The sequence below is a fragment of the Callospermophilus lateralis genome, chromosome 1, assembly GCF_048772815.1.
Source record: "Callospermophilus lateralis isolate mCalLat2 chromosome 1, mCalLat2.hap1, whole genome shotgun sequence".
NCBI lineage: Eukaryota > Metazoa > Chordata > Mammalia > Rodentia > Sciuridae > Callospermophilus > Callospermophilus lateralis.
The window spans coordinates 74794983-74820343 of NC_135305.1; the positions used below are offsets into that span (position 1 = coordinate 74794983).

Sequence of the window (25361 nt, forward strand, 5' to 3'; positions counted from 1 at the left end):
CACTAATTTGCTAAAACTAGCCCCAAACTTGGAACTTGGAATTCCCCTTCCTCAGCATCCCAAATTGCTGAGATTATAGGCATGTGCCCTGCACCCAGCTTTGGGGGTTCTTAAACATATTGTTACTTAACTTTTCCAACTAGTATTTGAAGAATAAAACAGAATGAAACTAACATGTATTTTGCAAAGACATATTGCTATTTCTTTTAACTGATAATATAGAATATAGGTGTTAATATAGAAACCTGTAACCTTATGTTCTTTTCAAGATCAGTCTTTCCCTACTAAATACATTGATTGTTTGGCAGTGGCAATAGAACCCAAGACCTTGAACCTGCTGGGCAAGTGTTCTACCACTGAGCCGCATCCCCCTATTCCCACCACCACCCATTACACTGAAACAAACTTGTCTGCTCATTTTCATCTGTGGTTTTACCACAATTTTTAATTTTCCACAAATATCCTCCAAGTCTCCTTTTAAAAATATAGTCTTTATTTGAAAGTTAATTGACACTGGACACATCTGAAATCCCAGCAGTTTGGAAGGCTGAAGCAGGAGGATCCCTATTTAAAAGCCAACCTCAGCAATTTAGCAAGGCCCTAAGCAACTCAGTGAGATCCTTTCTCTAAACAAAGTATATAAAAGAGCTGGGGATGTGGCTCAGTAGTTAAGGGTTCCTGGGTTCATTCCCCAGTACAAAAAAAAAAAAAAAAAAAAGAAAGAAAGAAAGTGAATTGACCTTCCAAAGGGCTGCTGTCAACAATAGTTATTGAAATAACTAGTTAGTTATACAATGCACCTCAGGCATAAGCTTATAAAAGTTAGCTTCTCATTTTGTGAAGAGAGGAAGGCTGAGAGATGTCAGTCACCTTGCTGACCTCGAGCAGCAGTGGTCGGCTTCTTCACATAGAATCTGGGAGTAGGAGATTCAGAACGAACCTCTTCTCCCCCCACACACTCCTGTGAGATTTATCTATGTATCTATTTATCTATCTATTTATTTATGTATTTATTTTGACCTTCAGCTACATTCTTTCGCCTTTGTAAGAAACATTATCAAACAGGATGACTAGCAATGTTACCAACAAGACAGATCCACGCTCCATAAACTCCTGTGTATTCACTGGGAATGTCAACACTGTCGGGCAAGACATCGATGTGGAAGCAATCTTCTCCAAGGATGGCAAAATTGTGGGTTGCTCTGTCCATAAGGGCTTTGCCTTCATCCACTATGTTAATGAGAGAACGCCTGAGCTGCTGTAGCAGGAGAGGACGACCCACGGAATTCTGGCCAGGTTTTAGATGTTAATCTGGCTGCAGAGCCAAAAGTGGACAGAGGACAAGCAGGTGTGATAGGATCTGCAGCGGAGATGTACGGGCCAGTAGCAGAACTGGACTGTGACTTGCACTATGACTTTCAATGTGATTATTATGACAGAATGTACAGTTACCTCGCATGTGTTCCTCCTCCTCCTCTTCCCATTGCTAGGGCGTGTAGTGTCCTGTAAATGCCAGCGTGCATCAGGAAACACCTCCCGAAGGAGCAAAAGTGGCTTCAATTCTAAGAGAGGACGGCGGGGATCTTCTTCCAAGTCTGGAAAGTTGAAAGGAGATAACCCAAATAAAACAAAAAGTGGATTCTCTTCTGGAAAGCCTGGGAAAAGTTGAAAAGGAGCAGAGCAAACAAGCAGTAGAGACAAAGAATGATAAATCGGAAGAGGAGCAGAGCAGCAGCTCCCTGAAGAAAGAGGAAACTAATATGAAGATGGAGTCTGAGGGGGGTGCAGATGGGGGTGCAGATGACTCTGCTGAGGAGGGGGACCTACTGGATGATAATGAAAATGAAGATGGGGGATGACCAGCTGGAGTTGATCAAGGATGATGGGAAAAGAGGCAGAGGAAGGAGAGGATGACAGAGACAGCGACAATGGCGAGGATGACTCTTCAGCACATAGTGGGGCTTAGAAATCTTATCCCATTATTTCTTTACCTAGGTGCTTGACTACAATCAAAGTTTCACCAGATCCTCTCCCCTCGTATCTTCAGTGCCTGCTCACTGTCCTCCCTATCTTTGTCCTTCCAGTGTTCATATCATATTGCCCTGCTTCTAGTCCCATTTTCACGTCCTTTGACACTCTAATATTAGTTTTGTTAAGTCTTTCCCTGTAATTGTTGCTTTTAATTTTGATACCTCTTTATGACTTCACAATAAAAAGGATGTATAGTTTTTATCAACTGTCTCCAAAATAACCTCTTGTTATGCAGGGAGTACAGTTCTTTCCATTGATACATGATTTCAGTAGTTGCTCCCCTAACTATAAAGGCAATCTCATTTAGTTATAGCACCTGAGAGCAACTTTGAATTTTAGAAGTATGTGTGTTATCCCCAACATAATAATCCTGTGTGGGGCTGTTCAACACAAATGTAACAATGCATCTTTGTGAAAGAGAGTTGGCATGTTAAATGCATCCTCTAGAAGGAAAAAAAAAAAAAGCTTCTCACAAAACTGTAATCTTAGATGAAGTGATGCACACAATATGCTTAACATATTGTCAGGCACAGTATAGGCATTCATTATGTATTAGTTGTTAGTAATAACAATGAGATTCCCTTGATAATGAATAAATAGCCTGGCACAGTGGCACACACTTATAATCCCAGCAGTTTGGGAAACTAAAGCATGAGGATCACAAGTTTAAAGCCAATTTCAGCAATTTAGCAAGGCACTAAGCAAATTAGTGAGACCCTGTCTCAAAAAAAAAAAAAAAGGACTGGGGATGTGATTTAGTGTTTAAGTACCCCAGGTATTATAATAATAATAATAATAATAATAATAATAATAATAATGAGATTTTTATGTTATAAAAATGAATCATTTATCATGTACAGTCTGATAATAAAAGATGGTTTAAAATAGGGGCTGGGGATGTGGCTCAAGCGGTAGCGCGCTCGCCTGGTTCAATCCTCAGCACCACATACAAACAAAGATGTTGTGTCTGCCGAAAACTAAAAAAAAAAAAAAAAAGAAAGAAAACATTAAAAAATTCTCTCTCTCTCTCTTAAAAAAAATGGGAAATAATCCTTTATCTAGACTCAATAAATTAAAACAAAAAAGTAAATAATTTTTTCTTTTTTGTATTTTGGGCTTTTACCTGTTCATCCATAGGGATACTCCAGAAAGTTAAGCCAATAGACCCAGATTGCTCCTGAGGCCCTAGGGGGAAGGTGTGATACCTGGACAATTGTTGGATTTAGAGCCTACAGGTACTTCATGACCTGAGTCTCATTCTCTAGGACTCCTCTGTGACCAGAAAATTGTTCTCCAAACTACGGGTGATTGTTTCATTGACTGCACTGAGATTTCTTCCTGTGCAATGATTGCTAACTTGAGAGCTAAATTAATTGAAATGTGCCACTTTTCAGGAAGATGATCAAACCATGATATCAAATGCTTAGAAAGATGAGGCTTATGTGAATTTATGCAGGATGATTGCTTTAGAAGTCTCTGGAAATTTCCTTGATGAGTTCTAGAGCCTCATTAGCTATGTCAGTCTCAAAAGGTTGAAACCAAGGATGTAGGAAAGTATGTCTGTGTTGTCTTCTTCCATAGTGTTGCCAGAATCAAATGTCCATGCTGCTTGCCACTCAAAGTTGGTGGCAGGAAACAATTTTATGGGGTTCAGGAGCAGAAAGGGCTTTTATAGGAGAAAAAGAGGGTGCAGAGAGACAATGGGCAGGTAATGCTCATGCTGGGCAGGGCCTTCCTCTCCAAAGTGCATACCTGCCTGTCTCTGCTCCCTCTCAGAACATCTAAAAATACCTCACCTCCTAAGGCCAGTACCTGTATTTTCTTTTCTGACAATCACATTACTTTTCTACAGTTCAATTCAATGAGCTAAAGAAAGGAGTGGGTATTATGGAGATCTCTCTTTAGAATTAGAATACCCTGTGAAAGGGATGGGTCCTTAAGAGATTAGGGAAAAGATTAAGAAGAGGAGGAGAAAGTCATTCCATTAAAGAGAGCTTGAGAGTGAGGGAGCTGCTCTGTTACAAAGAATTGAGGATGCTATAATCTCCCTTTATTTATTTATTTATTTTGCTGATTACCATAAAAAAGTGGATTTTTTTTTTCCTGCCTTTTTTGTTTTGTTTTTGTGGTTATCCAACACAGGGCCGTGAACATGCTAGGCAAAGTCTCTACCACTGAGCTATATCCCCAGCCTGTAGATTGCTTTTTTTTAAAAAAAGGGTGATTGGACGACTAGATGATTTAAAACACACACACACACACACACACACACACACACACACACACATGGATGCACAGAATAATAAAGAGCAGATGGCTCTTTGCTGGTTTTAATATTTGGCACATATCCTTGAGTCAAAACAAGACTGGCAGAAACATTTTGGATTTCTGTGAGTATCCTCTGTAACAGAAATGATTGAACTAGTAGAACTAAATAGAAACTTTAAATATATAATATTGGAAGAACCTTAGAAATGTCTATGTGGGGGCTGGGGATGTGGCTCAAGCAGTAGCACGCTCGCCTGGCATGCGTGCGGCCCGGGTTCGATCCTCAGCACCACATACAAACAAAGATGTTGTGTCCACCGAAAACTAAAACATAAATATTAAAATTCTCTCTCTCTCACTCTTTTAAAAAAAAAAAAAAAAAAAAAAAGGAAGGTGGAAAAAAAAGAACCTGACAATTTCTTGGGCTGCGCTCGCTTGGAATGCGTGCGGCCCGGCTTCGATCCTCAGCACCACATACAAACAAAGATGTTGTGCCCACCGAGAACTAAAAATAAATATTAAAATTCTCTCTCTCTACCTCTCTCTCTCTTTAAAAAAAAAAAAAAGAAATGTCTATGTGGTAGTAACAACAGTGCTGGGTTGTTCAGTACAAGATGAGCTGAGCGATATGTTGATGTTGCTGGACCAGGGGATGGAATGAAGGTCAGTGGTGTTTTAGTTTCTTCCTTGCTGTCACTACCAACAGAAGTCGGAGATTGGGTTTGTGTTCCATGGAGTTGAAGAATGAACATGGCAAATGCTGCCGAGGTAAGCAAGGGGGGCAGGAATTTCATTTAAAGCAAAAAAAATGAGAAGTTATACTCTGTTTATGTATGATGTGTCAAAATGCATTCTACTGTCAGGTATAACTAATTAAAACAAGTTTAAACGGGTGGAGGGGGAAGCAAAATGAGAGAAAGACTCAGGATCCCAGTGCAGCGTGCCTGAGAGGGGCAAGAGTGCATTTAAGACTTAGAGCACTACTCCCTTTAAAAGCAGATAAGAAGTTGATAATCTCCTCTTGATTCCTTTTTGATATTTCAGTTGTTCTACAGTAGACACAGGCTGGATTACAGATTATATAGTCACTTTCTTAGACAAGGAAATTTATGCCCTTTCTGAGAAATAGGAACTGTTTTATAACATGACAAGGGATGTTAAAATGACTATTCTGGGGCTTGCCCTCTGGTCAACCTTCACTGTCCCTTCCCTACTCTCCACTGACTATCCTTTCCTATCTCACGATGACCAAAGGACCTGAACAACACAAAGGACGTAATGTTTTATTTGGGGTTCAGAGGTCCCAGTCCATACATGGGCGACTCCATTGCTCTGGGCTCAAGATGAGGCAAAACAACATGATGGAAGGACATGGCAGAGGAAGACATCTCAGGACATGGCATCAGGAGCAAAGAAAGAGTTTCCCTCTGGTGGGACAAAATATAAATCCTCCAGTGACCTTCCTTCTCCAGTCATACACTACCTTCCTACAATTACCACTCACTTAACCCTATCAGTGGATTAATCTACTGATTAGTATAAAACTCTCATAACCCAATCATTCCACCTCTAAAAATTCTTGCATTATATAATACATGAGTTTTAGGGAGACATTTTATATCTAAACCATAACAAATGATTTAATGTGTCAGTGAGTGACTCAGAGGCTATTAGGGAGACATCTTATATCTAAACAAAAACAAGTAGTTTAATGGGTCAGTGAGTGACTCAGAGGCTATTCTAAATTGTCCTGTCTCCCTCTTTGCTCATGCTCTATGCTCTACATCACACCCTACATGCCAAATCTATGCTTTAGAATTATATTGCCACAAAGATCATCCCCGACCCCTTGAGCAAGCAAGGGCCCTTTTGTCAGGGAAGACCATCTATCAAATATGACCTGGATAAAGTAGCACAATTTATTAGGAAACTTCACTGCTATACCTTCTCAGCATCCCATCTAAGCTTCTTTGTGAGTTGATGATTTCTTTAGCCTCAGCTCCTTGCTATGAGGTAAGTAAAAATGAAAATCATGACTGCACATCAATCTTCCAGAGTTAAGTTAATCTCATCAGTATAGCCAAGGAAGAGGAAGCTTCGATTTTAATAATTAACAAATATTTACTACTCAACTGCTAGGAGACCAAAATGTGCTAGATAGTATGCATTTAGAACTAACAATACAGACATAATCTCTGACCTTACGGAATTTATTTTCTACTAAGAAGGAAGAATACATAAAATTCTGCAACTGTTGGGAATGTTTTGAAGAAATAATATACAGTGTAAGAGCATTTATTAAGTGAATCTAATTTAGAATAAGGGTAACTAAGAAAGACCGGGGGTGCCACAAAGAATAGAACACATGCCCAGATACTTCTGAGCAAGGCAAACTTTATTTCTGCAGAAGGGCATGTTACCAAAGTCTGGCAAGCAAACACACTTGGGAGAGCAGTCCACTTGTTTGTTTGTTTTTGTGTGCTGGGGATTAAACCCAGGGTCTTACACATGCGAGGCAAGCACTCTACCAACTAAGCTATATTCCCAGCCCTAGTCCACCTGTCGTCTATCTTTCTTTCTTCTTCTTCTTTTTTTTTTTTTTTTTTTTGCAGGGAAAGGATACTGGGGATTGAACCCAGAGGCACTTGACTATTGAGCCACATCCCCAGCCCTATTTTGTATTTTATTTAGAGACAGAGTCTCACTTAGCTGCTTAGCACCTTGCCATTGCTGTAGCTGGCTTTGAATTCACAATCCTCCTGCCTCAGCCTACTGAGCTGCTGGCATTACAGGTGTGTACCACTGTTACCGCTGCTGACCAGTGACGAGTCCTTGCTTCCCCAATGTTGAAGAATAACACCAGAGAAGCATGCTGAGGCAAGGTCAGAGTGGAAAATAGAAGCTTTATTAAAGGACAGCAGAAAAGACTTCTCCCGGAGGAAGAAGAGGACCCAAGAGATGGAATCCGTGGAAGTGTGGTAGTTTCCCCTTTTTATAGTTCTTTCAGTGATGGAATGTAGGTGGGAAGGCCTGACGGGTGGGACAAGGGTGGGCCAAAGAAGTAATCTGGGCCGGAATGACTTCTGAGTCAGCATCCTCAAGTTTGCTGGGGGCTGTTCACTAACACTTCTTGGGGATGGGCTCTGGCCTTGGGCTTTTCCTGGACTTCATTAACATTCCAAGAGTTGTTCAACTTTTCCCGGAATTCAATCTCAACATGGTCTCCATTTTAGATCTCACTCGATATTAGACACGATTTACCTAACTACACTGACTACCTAACTTTAAATCTGGCTTCGCCACCACACCCTACTCAGTCCACCTGTTTTTAATCCCTAACTGCAGCAACTGCACCTTGCTCTGATAAGAGGAAGTTGGGGTCACGATCTATGCAATTGGCTAATTTTAAAATTGGGGCAGGCAAAGGGAAGGACTACAGTTAAAATGGCTACAATTGGATCTCAAAATGGCTATGACTGTATCTTATATCCCAATTAAACTAAATTCTGAAAATGGACCTCCAAACTTTCTACTTCTCACAGTATCACAGCTTGGGAATTAAAGAGTGAGTGGAAGTTAGTTATGTAACAGTGGTCTACCTTATGCTTTGGATATAACCCTTGCCGCTCTGGCTACTGCAACTGATTTTGGACATGTTTCCTTTTCTTCTTTTCTCCCTGAGCCTCCCTACTCTCTCCTCCTCCCTAATCTCGGAGAAAACAGGATTACCTTTCTTACCCATCCTAGGCAGCGTTATCTGTATCTGCCCTGGAGTACAAACCCACCATAGGAAAGAAGTAATCCAGACTTTAGAGATGGTACCAGAAGATGTCAGAAATGACTATCTCCCAAATTAACAAGCGAATGACAACTCCAACAGAGAACACATGGACTGTCTTTGAGTCACCTCTTTAAAAGCCCCTTCCCTGTTCCTGCTGATGGGCAGAATCACAGCCTCTAGGACAGGAGTCCCCTGTGTTTCTCCTTTGTTAGCAAAGCAATAAACCTTCTTTCTCCTTTTTCTCAAAACCGTGTCCTGGTTATTGAATTGGCATTGGGGACAAGGACCAAGCTTTCAGCTAAATACAGTTAAGCATCTCTGGGTTCAATCCCCAGAACTGAGGAAAGAAAAAAAAAAAAAGATTTATAATAAAAAAATCAAAAAAGAAGACATTATCAATGGAACAATTGGAAGCTTTCAGTATCTTCTGAATAATTAATATGCAGAGGCCTCCTTAAAGATTGAATGGCTGTGGATGACTTTACCAAAACAAAAAGAACCATGGGAAAAAGAACATTGTTACTGCAATGCTGTATAACCTTTCTTTTCAAATGTAAACCTATCAAATGCTGGGGTATCTTTCACTCATTCTAAAGAAAGAATAGACAGCCTCAGACTGGGTAGGACTTTACCCACCACCTCATCTTTCTTTGTCAGTTTGACAAAAGGAATAATTTCCCTTTGAGTGAGTTAGGCCCAGGCTTCTCAAAGACCTCCTCTAAAAATTTAAGTATACATAATTTGGGTAAAATCTTTAATCAGTTAATTAGCATTTCAAAAATCAAAGGTAATAGGCCTCTTGAAGTTTCTCACAGACCTATAGAGCTATCTGAGTATAAAGCAGATAGTCCTGGTCTTTTTCTTACTGTTTGTTCTAGGCTGTGTTCTCTCTCCTTCCCTCCCTCACTGCCTCTCCATCCCCTTTCTCCTCCTCAGTTTTAGAAATAGGTTATTTGTATTTTTTCTTTGTGGTTACTCTATGATCATCTTTTCCATTTTCTCTGCCTATCCAGTTGTTCTTACTCCTGTATCTCTCATAACAAATATTTATTCAACTTCTACTTTGTTTTAGTTTCTGTGCCAAATTTTTCCATGTGTATATTTATGTACAAAATGCTTGCATCTTCCCCTTTTCTTCAATTGGTACTTTTCCCCACTTTTTCTTTTTACTTCTTTAATCTCAATAACTGGATATAACGTGGAGTTCATTTTTATTTTATTTTATTTTTTCCCACATTTTTTATTGTTGCATTATAGTTGTACATATTGATGGGTGTAGTTTATTTTTTAAAATACTGCTTGTTCTAGGTGTGGTGGTGAATGCTTATAATCCCAGAGACTCAGGAGGCTGAGGCAGAAGGATTGCAAGTTCCAGGTCATTCTCAGCAATTTAGTGAGACCCAGTTTCAAAATAAATTTTTTTTTTTTTTAAAAGGGCTAGAAGTGTAGATCAGTGATAAAGCACCCCTGGTATAGTTAGGGTACATTCAGATGAGGATAGAGGGAAAAAGAGGTTAAGAATAATTCTATGAAATGGGCCCACTATGCTGACCCCCATATGCTTTCTTGACCCCCACATGCTTTCTTGACCCCCCCCCATGCTTTTTTTGCCTGGCCTAAGTGGACAGGAAATGTCACATTCCTCAGCAAACTACCCAAGGAAATGCAGGCAGGAAATAACCATAAGTGGAACCCAAGTTACTTTGAAGGGCTATTTATGACCCTGTTCCCAGGCTAGATTCCAGAAGATAAGGATAATTCCTCTGACCATAGAGCCTGAATCTAATTAGAACCAGTCAGCCTGGGTCAAGGTGACAGAGTTGTCATAGCAATAGGGACTTGAAAGTCTGATGTCATCCTGCTGTCAGTCAAAAGTCAAAAGATGGACCTGGACAGGACTCTGGAAACTTCCCTGGGATCCCCATAAAACTGGAGTGCAGGAGAAGCACTTGTCTCTCTCTGAGAGGGACCTACTCTCTTGCTTGAAAGTGCCCATTTTCCCTTTTCCTATCTCTCCACTAAAATCATTCCTATTGTTTTTAGGTAAATATCTGAAATCTTTCTAACTTGATCACAAGAATTGGAGATTTGAAGGGGGTAGTCTTCATGCTGCCTCCATTTCTTGGAAGGTCCCAGCTCTATAACATGTGGAGAACCGAGGCAGGAGCAAAAAGTTTTATTTACAGGCAGGAGAGAGAGAGAGAGAGAGAGAGAGAGAGAGAGAGAGAGAGAAAAGAAAAAAAATTAGGAGAACAAGAACAAGGTATAGCAGCACCAATTCAAATAGATAAAGGAATAAATAGACATGCATTGGGTTTTCAGAAGGGGTCACTGAGACAATAAAAATTACTTGGAAATCAGAAAGACCAGTGTGGGTTCCTCAGTGGCCCCTGACTAAAGAAAAGATACAAGCAGCCCATGACCTGGTCAAACAACAATTAGCGGAAGGACATATACAACCTTCTGTATCTCCCCATAATACTCCCATTTTTGTCATTAAAAAGAAATCTGGTAAATGGAGATTATTGCAAGATTTAAGAGCCATTAATAATGAGATGGTTATTATGGAACCTGCTCAATCGGGGATTCCTCAATTGTCTGCTTTGCCAAAAGCCTGATATGTTTTAGCTATAGATATTAAAGATTGTTTTTTCGGGGCTGGGGATGTGGCTCAGCAGTAGCGTGCTCGCCTGGCATGTGTGCGGCCCAGGTTCGATCCTCAGCATCACATACAAACAAAGAGGTTGTGTCTGCCAAAAACTAATAAATAAATAAATAAATAAATAAATATTTTTAAAAAATAAATAAATAAAAAATAAAGATTTTTTTTTTTTCAATTCCAATTCATCCTGAGGATAGTCCACATTTTTCATTTACTGTCCCTGTATTGAATCATGAAGGTCCTGATCAGAGATATGAAAGGAAAGTACTCCCTCAAGGGATGGCTAACAGCCCAACTATGTGTCAAATTTATGTTAACAAAGCAATCCAGCCACTTAGAAATCAAAATCCTGAACTACAAATATTTCACTATATGGATGATATACTATTAGCACACAAAGATAAAAACACATTGCTAGAATGTTATGCCACACTTACAAACTTATTAAAAAATTATAATCTAAAGATAGCAATAGATAAAGTACAATTAAATTTTCCAATTAATTATTTAGGAGTTCTATTATCCTCAACCATGGTCCGTCCACCAAAAATTCAAATACGAGTAGATCAAGTCAATCACTTAACGACTTTCTAAAGTTATTAGGATATATAAATTGGATAAGGCCTTATCTAGGCATACCAACAGGAGAGTTGGGACCTTTATTTGATATTCTAAAAGGTCCTTTAGATCCAAATTCACCCCGCATATTAACGCCTGAAACAAGAAAGGCATTAAAAATCATTGAAACATATATGGAAAATATGCATTTGGATAGAATTGATATAAGTTTGCCTTTATTATTTATTATTTATTGTAATACCAACAAAAAATATTCCTACAGGAGTATTTTGACAAGAAAGTCCATTATTATGGATACATTTATCTTATTCTCCTAACACTATTCTTACTAGGTATCCTGAGGCTGTAGGACAATTAATACTCAAAGGAATAAAAGCAGCAAAGGGAGTGTTTGGAATTTCTCCCAATAAAGTTATTACTCCATATTCTATGGATCAAATTGATGAGTTAGCTAATGAGTTAAATACTTGGGCAATAATCGTGTGTAAATCTAATGTTTCATTTGATAACCACTTACCATCCAATCCTTTGTTGTCTTTTTGGTCTTTGCATCCTGTAGTTTTTCCAAAAATGACAAGAAAAACACCTATCATAAATGCTCCAAATATATTCACTAATGGGTCAAATAATGGTACAGCAGCAATAGTTACCCCTGATCAAACTTTTACATTTTTAGTACCCAAACAATCAGCTCAAAAGGTAGAGCTTAATGCAGTATTACAAGCTTTTGTGATGTTTAAAGAATCTGTATTTAATTTATTTTCTGATAGTCAGTATATAGTTAATGCTATAGTATCCCTTGAAGATGCTGGTAGGATTTCCCCTTCCTCTACTGTTTTCTCTTTGTTTTCCACTATATAAAGTCTAATCTGGGATAGAAAAGATCCATTCTTTATAGGACATATCAGAGCACATACAGGATTGCCTGGAGCCCTTAGTTTGGGCAATGATTTAGCAGATAAAACTACACATGACATACATATTTTCTCTACACTAGAAGAAGCTACAAATTTTCATAAAAGGTTCCATGTCAATGCTAATACTTTACAAAAGCGTTTTAAAATAACTAAGGAACAAGCTAGACAAATAATAAAACAATGTCAAAATTGTGTGACCTTTTTACCACAAGTTAATCTTGGAGTCAATCCTAGAGGACTGATACCTAACCATATTTGGCAGATGGACGTCACAAACTTGCCAGAATTTGGAAAATTAAAATATTTGCATGTTACAGTTGATACTTCTTCTGGATTTTTGATGGGCTCCCTTCATGCGGGAGAAAAAACTAAAGATATTATAACTCTTTGCTTACAAAATTTTGCCACTGTGGGCATTCCAAAACAGTTAAAAACAGATAATGCCCCTGGCTATACCTCTACCTCTTTTAAACAATTTTGCTCATCATTTGGCATTACTCACATAACAGGAATTTCATATAATCCACAGGGACAAGGCATAGTTGAAAGAGCTCATCAAACTATTAAAATGTACTTATTAAAGCAAAAAGAGGGAATTGGAAAGGGGTATATCCCCCAAAGATAAACTTAAAATAACCCCTTTTACTCTAAAGTTTTTAAATTTGGATTCATCAGGACTTAGTGCTGCGGAAAGGCATATGTGTCCAAAAAATGTACATAAGCCCATGGTACTTTGGAAGAATATTCTAACAGGACAATGGAAAGGTCCTGACCCAGTGATTGTCTGGAGTCAGGGGTCTGATTGTGTGTTTCCACAGGGAGAACAGCAGCCAATTTGGATTCCAGAGAGACTAACCAAAGCAATTTCTACAGACCAAAAAGAAGATGATTTGACTCAAATCCATAGCAGCTGATATCCAGAACTCCAGCTTGGCTATTCTTGCATCTGTAACAGTGATTCTCTCACACCTGGAGGCTGATGAATAATGAACACCATTAAGGTCTATTTCAAATGTAAGAAATCTTGGGGTTGCTTGTGGGAATACCTTCAGACCCATATGCAAGTTACAGGAAAAAGGATGGGATATCAAAAGAAGAGTCAAACCCAGGTGGTAACCAGGATGCTTTTTTCAATATCTATTTTATTATTGCCCTTTCCCAAATCATGAAGTTTTATTTTGTTTTTTGAGCTCATACAGACCTAGGTTAATGTTTTTCTGATCAGCCAGACTGCAGCAGGAAACTGGATCACTTTCTTCCCATCCTAGACAGAGTAATCTGTCCTGAGCACACACCCATGACAAGAATAAAGTAATTTGGATTTCTGGGGATGTCAGAAGAAGATCCCAGAAATGACTATCTCCAAATTAACAAGTGAATTACAACTCTGGACAGCGAACACATAGGATGTAGCCTTGGAATCACCTCTTTAATAGTCCCTGTTCCCTATGATGGGCAGAATCATAGCCTTTGGGACAGGAGGCCCCTGTGTTTCTCCTTTTCCAGCAAAGCAATAAAGCTTCTTTTTCCTTTTCCTCAAAATCACACCCTCCTTATTGGATTGGCCTAGGATACAAGGAACTATTAGATTGGCATCAAGGAAAAGGACCAAGCTTTCTTTAATATGTTGGCACCCCAGATGGAACTCAAGAGCACTTCCCACTCTGGCCTCCCTGGGCAGGCCTGGCATGCCCCCACATTTTCACTTTCATGCTCAAATAGAACAATGGTTGATGAACTTGTTGAGCATCAGCTGCTGGAGATTTAGGAGACAGGCGAATTTTCCTCAAGTCAAACAAGAGAATCTTTTCCTATGAATACTGAGGAATTGTTGCAATAGCTGCCAAAGCTCCTTTTGCTCGTGGAAACATCTTCCTTCTCTACCTGAATGGTACAGTTTTCTTCATCTTGGTCTACTTTGAGAAAAAGGTAACTGAAATAGTAAAACTGTGACACCTTTGGCCATCTGGTAAGTCCCCCAGTGAGCATGTCAAGACCCTTGGTTTCACACATCTGACCCTTGATTCCACACATCTGGTTCCTTTTTGTAGGGATATCTGTGGCATCACTAGTGTAGGAGTCATGGTTAAGCAAGATTTGAGAACCTGGGGATTTTCACTACCTTCTGGTTTGTTCTAGGCTCTCATCAGTTTGTTGGCCTTGGATTCAGGAGTCTCTCTGGTTGTCTGTCTGTATTTTTGTTTGCATCTGTAACTGCCCCCTTCAAGACATGAGCAACGCTGCATTGATCCTATAGGTAGTCTCTTAAGAAAGATCTTAACTGAAAGGGCCACCTATATGTATAAGCCTAAGGAAAAAAAAAATGGTGTTTTATTGTAATGATCTGGCCTTCAAGTGGCTTTCTAAATTATTATAGAATTTGTAGTTGGAGTTGGTTTATCAGAAGTAAATAAAAGAAATTCTGCATGTACAGGTCTGTATGTTTTAAAGGTTCCCATCTGTTGATCATGGTTTCGGGGATCCTCTGTGGTTGTCTGTGTTTCTTCTCTCTCTCTCTCTCTCTCTCTCTCTCTCTCTCTCTCTCTCTCTTTTAATCTTTTACTGGCCCTTTACGACATGGGCCATGCAATAGCAATCTTACCAGTAGTCTGTTGGGAACAAAGACCTTGCATGAATGGCCAACCTGGAGGTATAAACCTGTCTAAAAGAAAGATGTTTTACTGTAACACAATCTGGCCTTTGAATGGCTTTCTGGATTATTACACAATCTTGCAGTTGGAGTTGATCTGTCAGAGATAAAGTACATGGAAGAAAATCTATATGTGCAAGCATTTATATAATTGCATGATAAAGAGAACAGTCAGAAACTAAGTTGAGCCTGCAAAAAAGGCACTGCCTCTGGCATGCAGTGATACCAGGACTCCAGAAGAAAAGTTTTTTAAAAAAATTTAAATCCTTTAGACTGTGTGCTGACAGCTCTACTCAGTACTGTTTCTTAGCCTGGCCCCAGGAAACTGAAGATAATCTCACTGTGGATCAGAGACACCAGTCTTGGGCTGGGAAAATAAAAAATAAAAAACAGGAAAGCTGCCTGAACTGTAGAAGAATATACAAAGAGGACTTCCAGCCCCTTTTGCCCATGGAGGATAGAGGCTGCTGGCCACAAAGGATGTGGCAGTAGGTTTTAGCCCTGTTAGTTTATTACCTAGGGACAGGAATGGTCTTTCTTTTTAAGATCTTAAAGTACACCCCATTTGGCCATCACTTAGGTGAGCAACTCTTGCTATAACAAAGTATCCATCAAACTAAATGAATGCATGGGGAGACTGACAGGTTAAACAACTGCACCCAGAAAAGAAAAAACAGACACTAAGGCCAAGCTGCATTCTGTTGGCAGCCTCTGCAAAGGGATCTTCAAGGAAGCCTAAATAAAAAGATGGAAAGAGCCTCCTCCACTGAATATCAATATGCCTAGTAATAAGAAAAAGGCCCAAAAGGAGTCTCTCAGTACTACTGACAATGGGGAACTCACTTAAAGTTGATGGCATCATGATAATGATAACACAGACAGATCAGGCTCAAAAATATATTGTGCTTAAACTCTTTGAATGCAACCTGGGAGAAAAAAGATTAAGACACAGTTTTTTTTTTTTTTTTTTTTAATATGCTGAATTGTTCAACCCTCTCCTAAGATGAAATTTATTGTGTAAATTAAATGCTTAGATAATATTCATAAGGACTATTTCAGAATATGACTTTAGGAAAGGGTCTGAAACTAGAAAAAACATATAAAAAGGTTACAGGTATAGAAATATATTTCTGTATAAAAAATTAGAAGATAAAATAAATGCTTCTGGATGAGAAAGTATTTTGTATGGTGAAGTAAGTTTCTTGTATTATGAGTTCAGGATAAAGATAGGACAAAACTAATAATGTAAATAAGTTGTAGCATGTCCAAGTGAGTTACAGAAGGTTTGTGGAAGGTAAATCTCAGAAAGTTTGTGATTAGATTGCCTATAATTAGCAAAGTCAAAGTTATTTAAATTTCAATGTACTGATGATATGCAGCAAAATCTGAAACATTGATCTGCTCCTGTCTATCAAAATAATTTTCTTGGCCAAGCGCAGTGGCACATGCCTGTAATCTCAGCAGCTCGGGAGGCAGAGGCAGGAGCATTGTGAGTTCAAAGCCAGCCTCAGCAAATCAGGGAGGCACTAAGCAACTCAGTGAGACCCTATCTCTAATAAAATATAAAATAGGGCTGAAGATGTGCCTCAGTATTTGAGTGCCCCTGAGTTCAATTCCCCCCAATTTTTTTTTCTTGTGCCTGTTAGGTTTTGTTACTTAGGGAAACTAAGTCTTAAAGGAATTAGGGTTTGTACCAATTGGAAAGTCTTTTAGACGATTACTTGGTAACTGGTTAAATAAACAACTGTTATTTTAGGTTAGAACATATAGTTGACACCCTAAATATATGTAACTAGCATATGTATATATCTGAGAACTATGTTTGTCTGAGCCTTGTCTTGTTATGTGGAAGTTTGTAAAATGACAGTTTATGTAAGTCTACTGGCAAGGAAACCAAAAGTGCTTATTTTACACATTGTATCAGACATACAAGGACCACAATGCCATTTGAAAGCCTGGCTTATATCTGTTTGCCTTGACTAAGTCTATTTTGATCATTAACATTGATTCCTAAGTGTATGAGAGATATAAAGCTATCCTTTGATTTTTGCTAGTACTACTAACACAGCTGTGGTTATTGTCACCATATACTATAGATTCTACATTTTACTTTAAAATTGAAACTTAATATAAGGACATCTACATAATTGTGACCTTAACCATAATAGCTTCTCTGTATGTTAGATGTATTCATAGTCTTCAAGTATATAAGCATTTCAAAATGTAAAGCTTAGGATAACACTTTACCAAGTTGGTATTCTCCAAACTAAAATTATCTGTAACAATAGTCTTCCTCAGATTTACATAGAAATAACTAATTTTGTATGTATGTATGTATTTATTTATTTTTAAAGAAAGAGTGAGAGAGAGGGAGAGAGAGAGAGAATTTTTTAATATTTATTTTTTTTTAGTATTTGGTGGACACAACATCTTTGTTTGTATGTGGTGCTGAGGATCGAACCTGGGCCGCATGCATGCCAGGCGAGCGCACTACCGCTTGAGCCACATCCCCAGCCCCCATGTATTTATTATTTAATGTTTTATAACTAGATAAAGGTAATCTGTTGTCAGTAAGTTATATATAAAAATTTGTGCTACTTTTTACAGTAGGATGGGAATTTAAATGTATTTTTAGAAGAAAATAAGGAGAAACTGGTTTGTTCAAAGGTTGACAATGTGGAGCACAAAAACATTTTACCACCATTTCCACAAGAAAAAAGTTAAGAACTTTTTTAAAAAGTTTTTTTTTTTTTTAAAGTCTTAGCCTTTCTGTTTGATTAATGTTTCAGGTGTAATGTAGTGTCATGTTGATTGACATTCAGATAGACTCAGGAAACAATACATGTTAACTTTGTAGAATGACACTTCAAAAGATAGATTTTTTATTGTTGTTGTAAAGTTTACTGTGATCTTGGCTGGGTGTAGTAGGTGCATGCCTGTAATCCCAACAGCTCAGGAGGCTGAGGCAGATGGATCCAGAGTTCAAGTCAGCCTCACCAACAGCAAGGCACTAAGCAACTCAGTGAGACCCTGTATCTAAATAAAATGCAAAATAGTGTTGGGTATGTGGCAGGTTCAGTGTCCTTCAGTTTAATCCCTATACCTCACCCTGAAAAAAAAAATTACTCTGATCTCAAATAAACAGGGGTTAAGCCTAGTGTGGTGATGCATGCCTATAATCCAGTGGCTCAAGAGGCTGTGCAGGATGATTCTGAGTTCAAAGCCAGCTTCAGCAACTTAATGAGGCCCTAAGCAACTCAGCAGCTCCCTGTCTCTAAATGAAATACAAAAAAGTCCTGGGGATGTGGATTACTGATGAATTAGTCTCTGGTACCAATAAACAGATAAATAAATAAAAATAAACAGGGAACATAATATAAAACTTTAGTAGAGTTTTGGGCAAATTGTAAAAGGTACTTAGGTTTCTAAAAGAGTTTTAAAAGAAAGTAAAATTTGTATGTAATTGAGTTGATAAATTTATGATACATGGGTCTTTGTAGAGGCTCAAGAGATACTAAAGATACATTAGTGTTCATTTTGTATTTTCTTTGTAAAACTTTAAAACTGTTGCCTCTCAGTGTTTTGCAGAAGTATCTCTTCTAATCGAACAATCTGAGTTAATTTAAGACAATGAGTCATCTCCTGGAGAATGGATAGAATATAATACTGACTTCCAGTACTAATGCTGATCTCAATTAAATGAAAGGGGTAACTGTAAAATTAAATATTGAAGTTATAACCCATGACTCTCACTTTAAGATTAGTGAAACTGGCCTGATCGATGTTTAGAACCAAAAACTTGGAGACCAAAGCCAAGGAAGTAAAAGGACCAAGGAAAAATCAGCCAATATTTTTTATTCTTGCCTTCTGAGGTTAGCCAGGACCCAGAAAACAATGGGACCCCTCTCCAGGCCCTGCTATTCCAGTGAGTCACCCAACCTCTTGATTAGTAGAATCCAGAGGAACCGAGAGAACAGGAAGCCAACCAGTGCCCATTCTGCAAAGAGGAGAGTCATCCGAGAGGGAAATGTCCCTCATGTTTCCAAGAGAAGCTACCTACAATCAGCAAGACTCAAATCCATCCTCCAGATGGTGTGACTGGTAAAGGAAGGCTAAGGAAGCCAAGAGGTTTCTCACACGTTCCCAAGAGTAATCTCTGAGCAATCTCAGCTGACCCTTAAGAGAAGATAAAAACAAGGTCAATTCTGACCAACTTGGTCTTAAACACTTGGCAGGAGAGTATGACCAAAGCACAGTCATGCATGAACATTTAAAAGGAAGGAAAATGATTCTTTAAATGTAACTTAAGATGTATACTTGTCAGCCCTACCAAAAATAAGTAATGCTGGAGGCTATAAAAGAAGAATTCTTGTGTGGGAGTGCCCAATATTAATGGGATCACAAAGGATTCTAGAGTCACCAATTTGTCCTGGTCAATTTGAGCCTGATCTCATAGAACTATACATCTTCCTAACCTCCTACATAGATAAACTCAAATCTGTTTTTCACTGTTATGATTGAGATACTGTCTTCATGGTTTTCAGAGATGGGCTGAAATACTAATGGCTTTTGTGCTAATTGTTTACAAAAAAGTAATGCTTTGCTCTCTCATTCATTGTTGTCATAGTGTGATCCCTGCCCTATGTATGCCTTGTCCAGTCACTCACCAATGGCCAATGGACCTCTGGACTGCCTTGCTGCTAAATACCCTTACTTGTCCATGCCCTACCTGGTAGAGAACAAGGACTTCTGGTCAGTCCCCCAACTTTGCTCTATCTCAGCTTGGAGATGTTGTCACCCATTTTTTCCACATAAATGGAATGTAGAAACTGACAGTGGAGAAAAGTAATAGTGGTCCACTTTATGCTTTGAGTATAGCCCTTACTGATCTGCCACTGTGACTTATTTTTAAAACCAACATGTTTCTTTGTCTTTCTCCCTGCTCCTCCATTATCCTCCTCTCACAAACTCAGAAAAAGAGGATTTCTTCCCTATCCTAGGTACACACCCACCATAGGAATAAAGCAATTCAGACATGAAGATGGTACCAGAAGATCTCAGAAATGACTCTCTCTCAAATTAATAAGTGGATTACAACTCTGGACAGAGAACACATGGAATGGAGCCTTTGAATCACCTCTTTAAGAGCCCCCTGTTCCCCCTGATGGGCAGAATCACAGCCTTTGGGACAGAAGTGCCCTATGTTGCTTCTTTGCTAGCAAAGCAACACAGCTTCTTTTTCCTTTCTCTCAAAACCATTTCCTTGTTATTGGGTTACTATGGGGTCAAGTACCAACCTTTTGGTAACACCCTCATTTTTTTCTTAGAGAATTTATATGAGAAAACTTGTAGCTGGAGATACTTTCTTCTCTTTCTAAAATACATATAAATCCCTTTGAAAACTAGATTAACATTTTGCCAGATTTATGACCTAGGAATGCCTCTCTCAGGAACCATAGAATATAGGCACAAAGGTACGTGCCTATAATCCAGTTACTCGGGAGACTGAGGCAGGAGGATCGAAAGTTCAAGACCAGCTTGAGCAACTTAGAAAAAACCTATCACAAAAATTAAAAAATTAAATTAAATTGAATTGAGTGTTTAAAAGATATTGGAGCCATCTTCTTAAAATGTACACATTATAAGGATAGCACTCCTATACATCAGTTGCTATGGAACCTACTTGAGTGAGAATGTTACTTCAATTTGCAAAACTACTTCCTGTTGTAAAGATAGAAGTTTGTCTTTTTTCCTGGAAAAAGCCCATTAGCCAATATAAATCGCCCCTAATAGAGATGCCCCCTCCCATTTCCAGGTAAAGTTAGGATGGTCTATGTGTGTTTTTCTTGCTTGAGAACCAATTATTGTTTATCTTGAAAACATGTGTAATGAGTTGTAAGCTTGGCTGTTGCTGCAGTTTGTATGTAGTCTAGTTCCTAACGGTTCACTTGTTGGAAGTTTGGTCCTCGGTATGGCAGTGTGGAGGTGGTAAAATCTTTAAGAGCCCTAGAGAAGTGGTTAGGTCATTGAGGGTGCTGCCCTCAGAATTGGTTAACGTAGGGCTTGTGGAAATCTCATTAGTTCCTCTGAGAGTGAGTTGTTTCATAAGAGCAAGCCCCACTGTGTTAGGGTTCTCTAAAGGAACAGAATCAACAGGAAGTATGATTATAAAAAGGCAATTTATTTGCTTTATCTCAAGGTGGCCACCACCTCACCAAGGAAATTCTTCCTCCTCAGTATGGGATAAGCCACCTGAGAAAATTTAAGTCTGAAGTAATTAATGAAGAAATCAGAGACAAAGTCAGAATCAGTTTTAAGGGAGCAATTGATAGGTTCTTCCAGTCCTGTTAGAAGCTGGAACAGAATAGTTAAAAAATGGCTCCAATTCTTTATTTAAGGGAGAGTATCAAAGGCAGGAATAAGGTTTCAACAGTGGAGTCTTGTTTCGTGGTGTCTTGCAGTCAACAAATTGATTGGCATCTTGGCAGGCCACGCATCTGAGAGACAGTGTGGCTATGTGGCTGCTGCAGCTCACCTCATCTCTGGTCAAGTTGTGTGGGACCTTTTTGGCAGAGCTGAATAACAGCTCACATGTATCTGGGCAGTCTTAACCAGCAGGATTGCTGCTGCAAGTTCCCAGATACCAGATTCACTGGCCATGATGCTGGTTTGGTCCATACACACTCCATGGATGGCTCTTGAAAAGATTGGCTTACATGACCAAAAGCTGAATAGTCCACAATGGCCATCTGCAAGTTGAAGAACTGGAAGAACCAGTTGCTGCACCAGCCAGGAAACTAAAGCTTCAGAACAAGAGAGATCAAAGGTACTACCTTAGTCCTAGATGGAGACTTCTAGAAACTCCCTGGAGAATCACTGGCAGGGTCCATCATGAAAGAGTGAAGAAGTGAGAGTCTGATATTCTCAAGCAATTGCAGCAGCAATTAACAGCCTTTTCAAGAGAATCGAAGTTGGGTATGGTGACAAATGCCTGAAGTCTCAGTGGCTCCAGAGGCTGAGACAGGAGGATCTGGAGTTTGAAGCCAGCCTCAGCAATGGCAAGGTGCTAAGCAGCTCAGGAAGACCCTCTCTCTAAATAAAATACAAAATAGGACTGGGGATGTGGCTCAGTGGTTGAGAGCACCTGAGTTCAATCCCTGGTATCCAACCCCCGCCCCCCCCCCCCAAAAGAATCGAGCTTTCATCTGTTGCTTCTTCCTTGTTCTTCCAACTTTTATTTCATCCAAGCCACAATCCAGTTCTGCCATGCTTAGGGAGGGTCTCCATTTCAATTTGCTATCTCACATGTCAACCATTCCTAGACACACCCTCATTGACACACCCAGAGGCCTTTTAATCATTGAAATCTCTTAATCTAATCAAGATGACAATTCAAATTAACCATTATACTCACCCACACATTTTTCTACGGTTTTCTGTCACCACATGATCCCTCTTGCATGCAATCTTCCTTGCACATATTCTCACCATGATGCCATTGGCTGTGAGACCCTCTGCAGAGTCCAAATTGATGGAGCTGCCCAATCTTGGATTTTCAGTCTCCAAAACTATGCACTTAGTAACGTTTTTCCTTATATATTATCCAACCTAAAGCACTTTGTTGTAGCAAGAAAAAAATGAACTAATACATTTGTATAAAGAGGTGAGATTTCTGTCTGTCTTTGTGATCTCTTAGCACACTATGATGTATTTTAAATTCTGGGTTATTGCTTATTCAATAATGAGAATGTTCTTTTTCTCTACTACCTTTGTGGAGGTTTGACAGGAGATTTTGTTTTTAATTATATCTTCAATAATTTATACCATGATATAGTAGCCACATTTAAATGTTCAGTTAACTTTAATTATTTCCTAGTGTAATTTTGATTTGCCCATGATAATTTTTAGTTAATATTACATTAAGTCTTGTATAATTAAATTTATTTGACAATAATGCCATGCTGATATTTATACAGGTATTTTCTATTTCATGAACTAAAAATAATATGTTGGGTGTACTGGCTCCAATATACAATTAGGTTCAAGTAGTTGGTAGATATTGCCTTTGAGAATATTATTTGGGACATAATGGTGCTGGCCTGTAGTCTCCTAAACTTAGGAGGCTGAGGCAAAAAGATCACTCAGGCCTCTGAGTTTGAGACTAGCATGAGCAACATAGTGGGACCCTATTAAAAAATAACTAACCTGGGCATGGTGGTTTACATTTCTGATCCCAGCAATTCAGGAGACTGAGACCCTGTCTCAAAATAAAAATTAAATAAAGGAAAAGAAAAAAGACTGGGGAGGTAGCTCAGTGGTAAAGCACCCCTGGGTCTAATCCTCAATGCCCAAAACAAAAATAAAACAAAAATCATTAAGTACAAAAAACTAATTAAATACGCAAAGGAATATATGTCGTTTTTGATATTGCTATGCCAGACAGAGAACAGAGGGAAGAATAGTATTTCATAAATGTGGAAAAAGAAAAAAAAGATGAAAATACTCTGAAGTTAAGAGCAAAAAGCTAAGGAGGAAAAGGAAATACACCAAAGCTGATGACTTTGAGGGATCATTTCATTTAATGGGGCTCACAATTGTGTTCTAGTGAAGTCACAAGTTTCAGCTCACTTCAGTCCACAAGACATGTGCTACCATGTGAACCTGGTTTTATCCTGACCTTTGAATAAAGTTCCATTTGTCACTGCCTGTAGACATTTGAATTTTTGTTCAAGTGGTACGCCTGCTGGTGTTTTCAGGATTTGGGTCTTTATTCTGCTTAAGTGTCTGGCTGCATGTAAGAGAGCCCGGACTCAAGGGCCTTATTCAAACATGTTGACTCATTTAATAGCAAGTTTAGAGGAAAGACAGGGGTTTCATGGCTGGCAATTCCAGAGCTGGGATTCTATTTCTCTTTGCCCCCATTTGCTATGAGGTCTTTTTGTGGCATTCTTCTCAGACTGGGTTTCCTTTGGTACCCTTCTGTTGAGAGCCATCCATGGACTATGTGTGAACTAAAATGGCATTGTAGCCAGTGAATAGGAAAATCTGGTATCTGGGAACTTCCAGTGGCAATCCTCCTGGTTAAGACCACCCAGATACATGTGAATTTCTATTCAGCTCTACCAGGTCCCATACAGTGCTGGAAATGGGGTGACCTGCTGTAGCCACACAGCCTCTCAGAGATGGGTGTGATTGCAAGATGCCAATCAACCTGTTGACTGCAACACATCACGAATCAAGACTCCACCCCTGAAACTTTATCCCTTTTATGTACCTTAAATAAACCACTGGAGCCACTTAGTAATTGTTCTCTTCCAGCTCCTACCAGGACTTGAAGAATTTATCAGGTGCTCCCTTAAAAGTATAATTCCGACTTTGTCTTTTATTTCTTCTCTAATTACTTCAGGCTTTATTTTCTCAGGTGGCTTATTCCTTCCTATGCAGAAAAAATTACACTTCCAAGGTGCTACCTGCCTCGTGGTACCCTTCCTTCAATGTTTCTTGTTTTATATCTGTCTATTGGGAGAGGAACCTTTTGCCTTGACACATCAAGCAAGGTCAATGAGACTGACCTTGATTAGACCACTTGGCTTACATGTTTTCCCATGAATCAAAGCCTGTCACCAAAGACAGACCACTAAGGCCCATCCTTAATTCTAGAGTGGCATCAGCTTCTTCTGAGTTCCAAGTGCTGCTTTTGGAAAATAGTGTTTTCTTTTACCAAGGGAGAATGTGGTGGTAGAAACAAATGAACACATGGTAGGCGCCCAATCCATAACAAGCAGCAGAGCCCAGCATATGTCTGTTAAAATCATACAACACACAATCACATAGCACACCTAAGTTAGTTCTGTTAGGTGAAGGGAAGGCTCAGATTGTACCTGGGTGGCATGTTTTCCCACACTTTCATACTAGTGGTGACTCATTAGCATGTGACACATCTGAGGTGGAGATGAATAGCACTTATTGTATTTGGCCTTAGAAGACTTCCTAGCCAAAGTAACTGGCCAGAATGACTTCAGAAAATGAGCTGTGAGGAATGATTGGGATATTTAGAACAGGTACAAGTTTTCCATGCTTCTTCTTCCTATTATATGATGGCTCTAAGAATCTTATAAAGAGCTGGGCACAGTGGTTAACGCCTCTAATCCTAGTGCCTGGGAAGATTGAGGCAGTGGGATTACAATTTTGAGATCAGCCTCAGCAACTTAGCAAGGCTCAAAGCAAGTGAGACAAAGATAGTGAGATCCTGTCTTAAAAATGAGAAATAAAAAGGAGTAGCTCAGTGGTAGAGTGTCCCTGGGTTAAATCCCCAGCACAAAAATAAATAAATGAAAAGAATAAAAAGAATCTTATATAAATAACTATTCAAATCACGACATGGTGGAATCTTCATCAACCTGAACCAGATGACAATATGAAACATAAGGTCTTCCATCCCTGACAATACAGCATAAACAAGACATGAATTAT

At 39.0% G+C, this 25361-nt stretch overlaps 1 pseudogene; it reads left to right on the plus strand.

Annotated features, from left to right (window-relative positions):
• The first annotated feature begins 1054 nt into the window (after positions 1–1054).
• On the plus strand, positions 1055–1966 carry LOC143397575 (heterogeneous nuclear ribonucleoproteins C1/C2 pseudogene; annotated as a pseudogene).
• Positions 1967–25361: the final 23395 nt, after the last annotated feature.